Raw genomic sequence first — 12,862 nt, forward strand, 5'->3', positions numbered from 1 at the left:
CTTATAGAACGTTCGAATTTTCAAGGAAAAGTGAACTCTTCGATTTTTAATTTTCTCATTTTGCACGAATAATCAAAAACGATCGTATTTCGAATTATTTCTCTAAAGTTAAAAGGAGCTATATTTTGTAAAATATGCTCTCTGTTTTTTCTTCTAAAGTAAAAAAGATGTAAAAAAAGAAAAGTGCAAATATTTTTTTTTTTAATCGATAAATCAGTAAAGTAAAGTTTCTCCAATAAAAATTGGATACATTTGATAAAATTGTTGTAAGTAACGTAGATTGGAGGGAGCGTTCAACGTTAACATTGAATTTTCCTGCGGATGAAATTCGCTCATGCTAATTGGCCCGCGAAACAACGGCGTTGCGCCAGAAATAACATTCGACTAATCTAAATTCTAATTTCCTCCTAATTAGCATGTAGTTTCTAGAAGCTTTCACCCCTCTTCCCTCTCCCCTCTCCCTTCCCCTTTCCCCTCCCCTCCCCTCCCCGGCATTATTGCATTAGTCACGTGTCTGGTGAATGTCATATTACCTTGCTTCGTGCCGTAAGATTACCCGATATCAGATCGCATAACGCGGGAAAGGGAACGTGAGCCACTAGGAATTGCGATAGCAGAGTCATCTGGGGATCCCTAGATTGGATATCATCATAAGACGCCGCTCCGCTTGATGGCTACACATCTATTTTGAAGAGAGATCTTTTTTTTTCCTTACTCTTAACTTTCTCTTTCTAGACTTTTTCCATTCGTCGATGATAAAAATATATCATCGAGAAGGATGTTTAAGGATATTTAGTTGAAATCAATCGATCTTAAGTATTCTTTCGAAAATTATCGTAACAAAGTGTATTATTATCGAAGTAATGGAAAGTAATTTTTCCAAATTATTCTCTATATTCTGCTTCCAAAAAAGGGAAGAAAGAAAGAAAAAACAAGCAAATAGTTCCTGGCTCTAAATTAATTAAATCCCTTTCGACTAATTTCTGATCGTTGCGTATACATTCCTATCGTACATATATATATGCGTTTCATTGATGGAAGTGGACAAAGAAAAAAAGAAGCAGAAGGAAGGAGATAGATAGATGTACAGAGAGAATAAACAAATTTAAATCGTCGCAAACAAAAATTGGGAACAATTGGGAAATGGAATAAAAATTAGCCCAGATTCTCGTCTAGATTCCTCCCTGCTCGAGATTTCGAATTTACGAAATTGTAAAACACCATCCAGGAGTTTCAGTTTCAGAGGAGTTTCAATTTCGACGGGCGAAATAATTTCATCGTTAATTTCGCCCGGCCCGTTTTATTGCCTCGTATCACAACCGCCGGGTGCGAACACGGGTGTAAAAGTGTGGCGGAACGTGTGTCCGTTTCGCACGCTAGCAGGTGACAGCACGCGACATTAGGCCAGGAATGCTCGGGCCTCGAGAACCGTTTGCTTAGTCACAGGAAGCTTGCTCCATCGAGCGGAAGTGTTCGATAGAACGCACCCCTCCCCTTCACGCTTCCCATGCGATTTTACGAAATTCGTCGGGGAAATTATTCGGAAATTAGAAACCCTTTGTTCCCGTGGATTAATGCTAAATTGTTTACTTTTCAGTTAAGGTGAAAATGATTTCGAAATTCTTTAATTTTAAAATTAAAATTAGTGATTATAATCACTATAATTAGTGATCTAATTAGTGACTATCACTAGTAATTAGTGATAAGATTAAGATAAATTTTAAGATTAAAATTAAGTAAAATTTGAAATTGCGTAATTTTTCAGATGGAATATATTCTTCGAGGTAAACTTTGAATCTTGCTGGAAAACAAGGATTTGCAGCAATAAATTTTTAATCGTGTGCTCTCTAATAATTCCATTCGCATGTGTAGCATGTTCAGATTATGATCGCCTGTTCCTGATTCTGTTGCGGCTTCGTGCCCTGCCAGGACAGGACAGTTTGCAAACGATTCCATTTCTTCCATTTCTTTTCGTTATTCTCTCAGAATCGAGAGAAGAGAATAACAAGAATTGGGGAATTCAAGAAAAGAAAGCTAACTTTCTCTAATCTTGTAGAAAGATCTTCCATTCACCATTATTGAGAAAAATTCTCAATTTTCATGGCGGTTTACATTTCGAATCGTTGCTCCTTCGTCGAATGAATCGTAGAATTGAAATTCCACGGGATGAAATGAGAAGAATCGCGGTTTTTGCTTTTCCTTCTCGAGCCATTTCCCGAAAAATGGCACGCCTCTAATTATTCTCCCCGGAAAGTTGGAACTTGGGGAAATCGAAATAACAAAGTATTCAACACAGTGAATTGAATTCGTAGAAATAGAGACGTGGAACACACGTCTCCCACGGCTCGAACTTTTTCAACGAGGCCAACTTTTTCTATCAACCTGCTGGCAAACGTAAAAAAGGAGGAACGTTGTAATCGTTGGTTATAATCTATGCCGTCTGTCGCGCGTAGAAAACGCAATAATCATCGTGAATTTTAGAGTGAATTATTATATCCAGAATCCAATTTTTCTTCGTGCTATTCACGATACTCGACCTTTTAAATACTGGCAAAATTTAAATAAACAATATATCGATCGTGATATTGAATAATAACAACAGTTAACCCTTTTCACTCCATGTCTTTTTCTTTTTAGAGCTAACTAACTAAGAAATGATTTCATGCATGAATTAACATTGTAAAATGTTTTACATTTTAATATTTTATATGTTTACGTGTAAAGAAAGAAAATTTGTCGGGTATTAAAATTTTAATAATAAAGTAATTATCGAGATGCATTCTCGATTCGTCAGGGCAAGTATCGCTAAATATCGATATCGATAAAATGATGTTTTTCATGTTTTCTTTTTTATTTTATCGAGATCTTAACTTAAGCTCTCGCATTTACTATTATTTTTATTTTTCATTCTATTCTATTTCCATCGCTATTTTCCTTTTCTCTTCGATCTCTTAACGAAAAATAATAACGAATCTTATAAATCTTTGCTCTAACTAATTTTATTATTCGTATTCCACGCTTACGAAGTTTGAAAACTTTGAAAATAATATTTCTATCTCCACGACTGTCAAAATATAGTTCGAGATAAAAAATCTAACCATTCGACGATATATTATTTTACGTTTTATGTAAGGTTATTAGAAATCTATTCGAAGGGATATTTTAATAAAAATCAAATTGATTGGGCTCAGTGAAAATAATAAATAAAATGTTTAGCTGAATAAATATATTTTAATTAATATACATATAATATTACGTTTGATATAATATTCGTTTACAAAACATTTGAAGTGTACGAAGAAAAACAAATAGGAACAAATACGAAATTGTTAACAACATTGAATAATAAAAGCACGAATAAAAGTTCGGTGAACTTTAAATTCCACGGCACAAACGTAAATAAATATATCGATCCAAATGGACGGCGCTCGAGCGGAAACGGTTAATGCTCCATTTTTCAATAATCAATGTCGAGAATGTTTGTTCGAATTTCAACGGAGCTCGGAACGAACGGAACGAGCATAATTTTCCGAAAGGAGCGTGCGCCCTTTCGAGAAAAGCGATCGCGATCATTCCGCGCGTGGACGTGATTATTCGTGTTCCACGTTCGTATTCCAGAGTTATGAATAAAAAATATGCCATCCGAATACCGGTGTTTATGCACTTTATCAAAGTAATAATAACGGATCGTTAAGGGGAGTGCACGATTGCACGACCCTCGGGGAATGTGCACGCGAGATGGTTTCGTGCAAGATCTCGAGATACGATACAGAGGAACGGGAAAACAGATTTTAATGCGAGCGTGCCGCGTCAAATCGGCAACCCCTCAAAGTTTGTTATTGAAAGTATTAGGTTGGCAACTAAGTAATTGCGGATTTTTTTTAGAAAATCAAAGACAATTTTTTTATGGAACTCAATAACTTTATTCTGTAATAAGTTGCCCATTTTGATCAATGACCTTTTGCCATCTTTCAGGCAGCATCATAATCCCACGTTCATAAAACTTCTGGTTTTTATTAGCAAAAAACTGAATCAGGTACGATTTGATATCATCATCATTATTGAAATTTTTACCATTCAAGGAGTTTTGTAAAGATCGAAACAAAAAGTAATCAGATGGTGCAAGGTCAGGACTATATGGTGGATGTGGCAAAACATCCCAACCAAGCTCCAATAATTTTTGCCGAGTGACCAAAGATGTGTGTGGCCTTGCATCGTCATGATGGAATACAACACCTTTTCGATTTGTCAATTCGGGCCGCTTTTCTTCAACTGCATTGTTTAATTTTGTTAGTTGTTCAATGTAGACAACAGAATTGATCGTTCGGTTGGGTGGTAAGAGTTCAAAATAGACAATTCCTTTGTAATCCCACCAAACTAATAACAAAACCTTCTTTCGACGAATACTAGCTTTTGATGTTGTTGGAGCTGGTTCACGTGGCCTACTCCACGATCTTTTCCGCTTGATATTGTTGTAAACAACCCATTTTTCATCGCCAGTTATCAGTCGTTTTAAAAATGGATCATTTTCATTACGTTTCTTTAGCAAATCGCAGCTGTTAATCCGTTGCGTTAAATGCTTTTCTTTCAGTTCGTGAGGAACCCACGTATCGAGTTTTTGAACGTAGCCAAGTTGTTTTAAGTGGTTTTCAATGCATGTATGCGATACATGAAGCTTCTCTGCAATCTCACGAGTTGTACTGTGACGATCCGAATCGATTATTGCTTTGATTAGGTCGTACGTCAACTTCAACTGAAATCCGCAATTACTTAGTTGCCAACTCAATAATTTCGATTACGTGCAGTTTGATTGCCGTACTAATAAAACTACGCGTATCTCTTATCGAGAGAATAAATAGGATTCGAAAGAAATTCGAATTTCCCCTGTCTTATGTAATTATTTCTTTCTAGAAGATAAAGAGGAAAACGGTATACATGAATGATCTTATTCCTTCGAGCTATAAGTTTAATATTTTATTATTATTTCCAGGAAAATCAGGAATTTTGGGAGAAAGGGAGGAGAGATCGAGGTCCAAAAATCCAATTCCGTATCTCTAATTAAACGTCCATTCACCGTCCTGCATACCCGAAACGTTGAAACGCGCCGCCCCTGAACGGCGGCAACCAGGCCGGATGGCAGCCTCGTTCAGCCATTCTTCAAAGAAAGAGGCTCCGTAAACGCCCCCTCCCCCTCAGGAATTCATATATTCCCGTCTAGGCCATAACTGTAACAGCCATCTGCCGAGCTGTCAGCAGCCCGTCGCGTCGCCAGACTGCCGCGAAACGCGGCCGTGACGCTTTTCCACGGGATTCAAATTGTGCACCCTGAGAGAAAGAGAGAGAGGTCATAAAGTGTCGGGGATCTTGGCTGGTTTTTCCGCCGCCTTTTATCCACCCCCGCCGCTTAACGTTCTCGAAACTTAACCGTTTCCGTTCCCTCGTGAAGGGGACCCAAGTTTTGACGAGAGTTGGAGAGGAGGAAGACCAGGGTTTGTCATGAAAATCCTGACGTTTTCGGTCAGTGTTCGTCCGGTTAAGTCTCGCGAGAGTTTTGGACCATCGTGTTTGACCATCACCTCGAAAGGGGATCGATATTCCTGTTTTATTCCCAAGTTCCTCTCCTCTCCGTGGGGAGCTTCGTTCTTTCCTCGATTGTTTTAACCCTTATCGGTTATTCCGACAGAGAGTGGATACTTGGCGGTAATTATTCAACAGAGAGGGGTTGCTCTGACTCTCCTTCTTCTCTCACCGTCTTCTCTTCCAAAGATTCGATTAATGATTAATAATTGAAACGGTACTCTTCTACGTGATGTATGGTCTTTTATTTTCCTTCTTTCTTTATCAAATTTCTCGATGAACAACAAATATATACATTTAATGTAAAAATCATCTTTCTCTTCCAAGGACTAAAATTTACAACGATCGATTAAAAAAAATAGCGTTCCAAGGAACGCAACAACAAATATATACATCTTTCTCTTCCAAGGATCAAAATTTACAACAATCGATCAAAAAAAAATCGCGTTCCAAGAAACGCAACAAATATACACAATAAATATATATATCTAATATAAAAATCATCTTTCTCTTCTAAGGATTAAAATTGACAACGATCGATCAAAAAACTCGCGTTCCTTGGAATACAACTGTTGTACACGAATCGAGACAACCGATGGAAGAACATATATACATCTAATGTAAAAATCATTCGTCTCTCTCTTCCAAGAATCAAAATTTACAACGATCGATCAAAAAAACTCGCGTTCCAAGAAACGCAACAACAAATATATACATCTAATATGAAAGTCATCTTTCTCTTCCAAGGATCAAAATTTACAACGATCGATCAAAAAAATTAGCATTCCTTGGAATACAACTGTTGTATACGAATCGAGACAGCGGAAGAAGAACATATATACATTTAACATAAAAATCATTTTTCTCTTCCAAGGATCAAAATTTACAACGATCGATCAAAAAAATTAGCATTCCTTGAAATACAACTGTTGTACACTCGATTGTACACGAATCGAGACAGGAAGAACACCTCGCCCCTTGCTTAAACACAATCGTCAACTGACAAGGATTCCCTCCAACCTCGATTCCGACCGAAACCATCCCCTAACTTGCAAGTCAAACGGAAGAAACAAGAGGTGAAACGTTTCTGCGATCGAATTATTTATTATATCGGTCGGTTGATACATTACACTGGCACGTATTTATCGGCGGTGCACGTGCACGCGAACAGGGGAGGTCGTGCAGCACGCAGCCAGTTTCTGCTTCCCACCCCCTGGTGGCTTTTAAAAGGCCTCCCCTGGGGGGGAGGGGGAGGGAGCGGAAGAGGCCATTTAAGCCTCGGTACCCTGACTGAATAACACAAAGGTTCAACTGCGTTCAACCGGACCCCCTCCCCCCTCCGACTCCTCAGTTGTGGTTACACGGTTACGCTGGCGTAAATAGTCACTTGGCTAGGCCGCCCCTCTCCCTCCCTTTGCTCCCTCTAATCACACGTTCTTCTTCCCTAGTCGGGGAAAAAGTCGTTTTTCACGGGCCCTATTCGAAGATGATGTTGGATTTATCGATCGATCGGTTTCGACGATTATCCATCGCGTTTCATAGATTTGCACGCGTTGTTTGAGGATGATAATAGGGATAGAGTATGAAGAATATATAATTTTTCGACGGTGTGAAAGGAACTCTCGACAAGGTTTTATATTTTAAACATTTCTTGCGTATTTTTATATGTAGAGAATGAGAATTTGTTGAATATTGACGATCCAAATAATCACCTTTCTCTTTCTCTATTTTCTTTTTTCTTCGTTTTCCATTATTAATTATTCTTTACAGAAATGATTACACACTTAGAAATGATTTCGATAACGAACAATCAAATCCACCTCCAGTTTAATTTCATCAAAAAAAGAAAAGAGTAACATTCCTATAATATCGCCAAACTCGAACCAATGCCAACTCGAAGATACGCAGTCTAATTTTTGATAAGAAAATTCTAGCCAATTAAAATTATTCTAAATTTCATTCATCGAGTTTCGTAAAATATATATACGTATATATACGTTAAAAAGTTGAAAGAAATGGATCGAAACGTCTCTCGTTAGAGTTATCATGCACCTTTCCACTTTGGAAAAGGTGGAAAGGGTTAATGTACTATTAACATTTCGAGGAAAAGAAAAAGATATTTCATCTCGACGGCGGAATCATTAGGAACACGCGATATCAGGTTGTATCAGAGATGGGATATCTTCTCCACGATACTCGGATAATCAGAGCTGCCAATTAATAACGTTGCTACGAGTTTACTAACGAGTGGTTGGGCTGTTGCACGCCGCATTTTGGATGATAATGAACGAAACACTCGCCCCCTCCCTATCCCCATCCCCGATCCATTAGGAGAAACGAAACCACGTATCTATGCGGCGTTTGTGATTTCGAGATCGATAACAGGTGATGGCGGTGGGATGGCGCGAATCGGACGATCGAAATCCGACGTTGCCCTCGATAACAAGCATTCGCCGCAATATTATCGACGCGGTATGATGGATGTACTTACTCGTCGCTTCTTCCTTCCCCCTTCTTTCCCCTTCCCTCCTCCAATTCGATTCTTCCCGATCGAAATTTACGATCCTATGAAACGTTTTCCACGACGATTCGACGACTTGCTTTCATTCAATCGAGGAATTTAATTTTTCGAAATTCTTCGAGTCGATCTTTTTTTATCGATCGAAATTCTGCATCGACGAACTTTCCATCGATCTTATTCGAAACGATTCCAATCGATCCATTTGATCCATCTTTGAGAAGGAATCTTTGGAGCTTCGAAGTTAATCGTGAAGGAAGGGAACTTTTAAACTATTATTAAAAATTATTTAAACAGAGATAGATCACAAAAAGGCTGGAGGAAGGGATTTATCTTTCTTTCTCATATTCCTTTCTCTCTCTCTCTCTCTTCCTATCTTTTTCTCGTAATAGACGCGAGCAAACGATACACAAAGCGGATCACAGTGGCGCCCTCCTCACCACGAATAATAATCACAATGGCGGCGGCGTTTCAATCAGCTGATCCCTTATCCTCCTATCCTCGCTACGATCGAGACAACAATCATTGGACATTGTCTTCGAATTAAAGTCAATGAGTTTAAGAATTTTGTCACAACTGTATATAAACGAGAACAGATTTAGAGATTTGTGATTATTTATTATTTATTGGTTGTTTGTTAAAACGAATTTTCTCTAACGAGATAACTTTAATTATTGGGCAAGTAAGTCTCTTCCTTTCTTTCTTTCTACGATCATAATTTTTGAATTTGAATTACTTTCCCGCCATTCGAAACAACCGTTTTTCTTAAGAAGAATTTATGTCTTTGCATTCTAGCTTAGGCTGTCGAAGCTACTAAAATAATTCACACTATGCAAAAAAGCAAAGATAACATAGATTGATACCTGGAAATTTTAATTCAAAAGACGACGATGAATCAGAGGAATCGTTCGACTCAGAGAAGAACTTGCAAAAGGATCACGAGACATCTATCTGGAACAATTTTGGATAATCTTGTACTCTTTTATTTACATGTAATAAAATCTTAAATTTGGAAAAACAAAAGGAAGAAAGAAATTATTTGCGTCATACAATTTCCGATATATAAATAACCGAGTAATTCCAGTAAATGGATTAAAGACTACTCGGAAATAGAGTAGTAAAAAATAGTTTGACGAGCGAGTTTGAAAAAGAAAGGAAAAGGAAGCAGGGAGGCGATGCAACGAAAATAGCTAGTTAAAGGGGTGGCGAGGAGTAACGAAAACGAAAGCAAAAGGGAAGAGATGGAAGAGCGAGTAGTATTATAACTGACGAAAAATTGGAACGTGGCTCTGGGATAAACGAAAGCCGTGGTTTCGAAAGGGGAGGAGGGAGAGGAAGCGTGGAGCAGAGGTGAGACAGGTTGAAAGGGAAACACAAATGATGGAATGGAAAGGAGGCGAAATTAAATTTTTGACTAAGAGAAGTGATCCGCTTTTATTTCCATTCTGCTCTTTCCAACGCGCTAATAATAATATATATATATATATGCAGCTTGCGTTTCGACTAGCAGATTTCGATAGAGCTTGGGGATGAAACAGATTTAAGGGAGGGCGCCAACCGTGTTTGGTTAACTCCGTTTGATTGACGGTTGAAAGGCGTCGATGGTTGACTGGACTGGAAGCGTGGAAAATTTCCTTTCCTTCCACGTCGGATGCGGTTGTCGGGATCGAACGTCCTTCGAGCGAACGCAAAAAATATCCCGTTAAAAGCGTCGAAACATTTTTTGGAATTTCGACTTGGGGAAACAGAATTTCAAGAATCTCTAACGTATCAACAAATCTACTTGTGACTCATCATAGTCACCCAATAGTAGCAAAATATAATATCTAACTATAATATATAACTATAATATCTAACTATATAATAATATATAGTAGGAAAATATAATAATCTGAATATTCAAAACATCGTTAAAAATTATTCTTATTTGCAGTTACTTTAGGATTAATCAAGATTACAGATTGCACTTGATTGCTCGAAATTATAAATTAAACTTAAAAAAGTTTCAGCGTATCACGAATTGTGATTAACCTAGAAATGGAAAGAAAAATTTTGTATCGTATCGACACGTTTCTGGAATTCTCTCTGGATTCAACGATCCTCGTTTTGGATCACAGGGTGACTATATATATAGAAGAGAAAAATGCGGGGTGAAAATATTCCTTCATCCGACCAGGCTTCTTTCCACCCAACAGTGAACAACACCTGTCAGAATCGATCTTCGAATTCCTGATAGTTGGATGTTGGAACAATCCTTTTTTCTTTTTTTCTTTTTTTTTTTCATCTTCAGCATTCAGCCTTCCTTTTCTACGTCCCCTTCACTCTTCGTCTTTTCACCCTTTTCACCCACGTGGCCATCTTTTACTCACGGCTAACTGGTCCGGCTTCCAGCTGGCTTCCCCGTTCACAATGAAATTTTATAGAAACGGCCGCGCCCACTTTCTCATTAAAGCAATTAGTACCTGTGTAGTACAGTAGCTTGGCTTGGCTCATCTCGGCTCGTCCATTCCTTCGTGGTAGCGTCCCTTCCTTTCCTTCCTTTTCCTCCCCTTGTTCGCGCTCCACCCCCTGCTTTTTTCATCCACCCCACCCCATCTCGCCACGAAGCGAGGAAATTAAACGGAATTTTCTCGCGAGCAAGGAGAGGATGGACGAGACGATGGCGTGTCGTATATTAATCCATCGTGGATCATCGTGTCGCTGCGAGGTCGAGATTAGCAGTTCCTTCGGAGGATACGAGGTTGAAACGTAGTCGAGATTTCTGTGTTAAGCAGAATCAAGTGTATTCGTGTGCGTTCTTTTTTTTTTGTATCGCACGAGCGATTCTATTATACGTCTCTCGTATTGTTAATCCGTTTCTCGCTTGTTTCGCGTATGGAAGGAAGGGGAGTTTGATAAGAGTAAGTTAGATCGAAGAGAAATTGGAGAATCGAGATGTGTATTTTCAACTTGTATTTATTTTAATTTCTTTTTTTTTTTCATCTGGTACCACTGTTCGAATTGTGTGGGAGGAAGAATAAATTAGATCGAAGACGAAAAATTGTAGAAAAATATAGGCATTGAGATATTTTAATTTTTTTTTTTATCTGGCACAAATAACTATCACTGTTTCTCAAGTTATATGGAAGCAATAAATTAGATCGAAGATAAAAAATTGTAGATATGGTCATCGATCGAGATATGTATTTTCAATTTCTATTTATTTTAATTTAATTTTTTTTTGGTACACCTGGTACATACTGTCTCTTCTATGGAGGAAGGTCTGATGAGAATAAATTAGATCGAAGACGAAAAATTGCAGAAAAATATAGACATCGATCGAGATATTTTTAATTTTACTTATTTTAATTGTTTCTTTTTTTTATCTGGCACGAGTGACTATCATTGTCTTTCGAGTCGTGGAAGGAAGGAAAGTGTGATAAGAAAAAAAATTATATATTTATTTCAACATTTAATTAGCACTTGTTATTTTTTCCAACGAGATGCCAATTAAATTTCTTCCCTCAGGTGTGTTGATAGCGTGCGATGGAAAAATGATCAATAAAATTTTGAGTAAACTCGGCGCGATCGAATTTTCTGTCAAACTTTAGCCAGGTTAATAGCGTTAAACTTTAGTCGACTGGAATTATTTATCGAATTGAAAACAGCTTATCGACGTTAAATTTTAAACTATGAATTTGCTAGGATGAATCGTTGTAAGATTGGAAAATAAAATTGAAAAAATCGTTGCAAAATGAGTTGAAAGAGACGATGACCGTGCTTTCACGCGACACGTGATTCTTTTAAAATATTTTTTAAAAACTCTAATAAAAAAAAAAGAAGAAAATCTTTTTTCAATTCTTCGAAATCGTATTTTCGTATTTTACATTTGAAAATTGTTTGAAAAAAAAAAAGAAGGAAAAAATTGCCAGTAATTTAGAAACGCAAACGTCTCCGCTACTTTCGCGTTAGCCTGTCGACGCAATTAAAAATATGAATTCAACCACACGGGAGAAGGAACGGGAGAGCATGATTTTAAACAGGGGGAGGCTAACACGTATGCAGATGCAAAAATTACTAGGATTCATAGCGGCGTAATTATGCATCCGACCAAAGTTACACGTTTTTTCAACGGAGAACCAGTTGACCCGTTTTCGTTCCCACCACCACCACCACCACCACCACCACTGCGTGTTATCTTCCTCGTCCCGTTGTTGTCCGCGTGGAACGCGTGTCCCGAAGTTTGCGCGATTTTTCATCCCCGTTCTATTGATCACTCCCTTTTAGTTCCGCGGCTTTTTTTCACTCGTTCGCCCTGCCTCGGCCGCGATTGGATTTAAAAAGAGGGGGGAGGGAGACAGGCGAGAAAACCAATGAAACATTACGCGGTAAAAGAAAAAAAAGAAAAAAAAAAAACGAGAAAGGGAACAAACACGTCTCTCTTTCTTTCGTGAAAAATATTTAGCCTATATATTTTCTTCTTTTTCAAGAACGATCTTTTCTTTTTTTTAAATTATCGTTTCTTTAAAAAAAAAAAGGAAAAAAGAAATATAATGATTCTTCTAAACGAAATTTTTATTATATTTTATCATGAAATTATCGAGAAAATCGTAGTAGGTTCCAGCGTTCGTTTTATCTAACAACACCGGGGAGAGGGGTACGCTGGTCCGCTTAACCCCTTTAAAAACTGGTCTGGGCTTTGTGCTTCCCTCCCTTGCCTCCCTCTCCTCCTCCCCTCCCCTCTTTTGTTCCCGAATCATTTCGAACCGACACGTTTCCTTTGACGCT

At 38.0% G+C, this 12,862-nt stretch overlaps 1 protein-coding gene across 4 annotated transcripts in view; it reads left to right on the plus strand.

Moving 5' to 3' along the window:
- LOC100577283 overlaps window positions 1-12,862 on the plus strand; it is a 400,113-nt gene that overhangs the window by 108,325 nt on the left and 278,926 nt on the right. The gene's annotated exons all lie outside the window — the stretch shown is intronic.

Source organism: Apis mellifera, linkage group LG8 (assembly GCF_003254395.2).
Source record: "Apis mellifera strain DH4 linkage group LG8, Amel_HAv3.1, whole genome shotgun sequence".
In the NCBI taxonomy this organism is placed as follows: domain Eukaryota; kingdom Metazoa; phylum Arthropoda; class Insecta; order Hymenoptera; family Apidae; genus Apis; species Apis mellifera.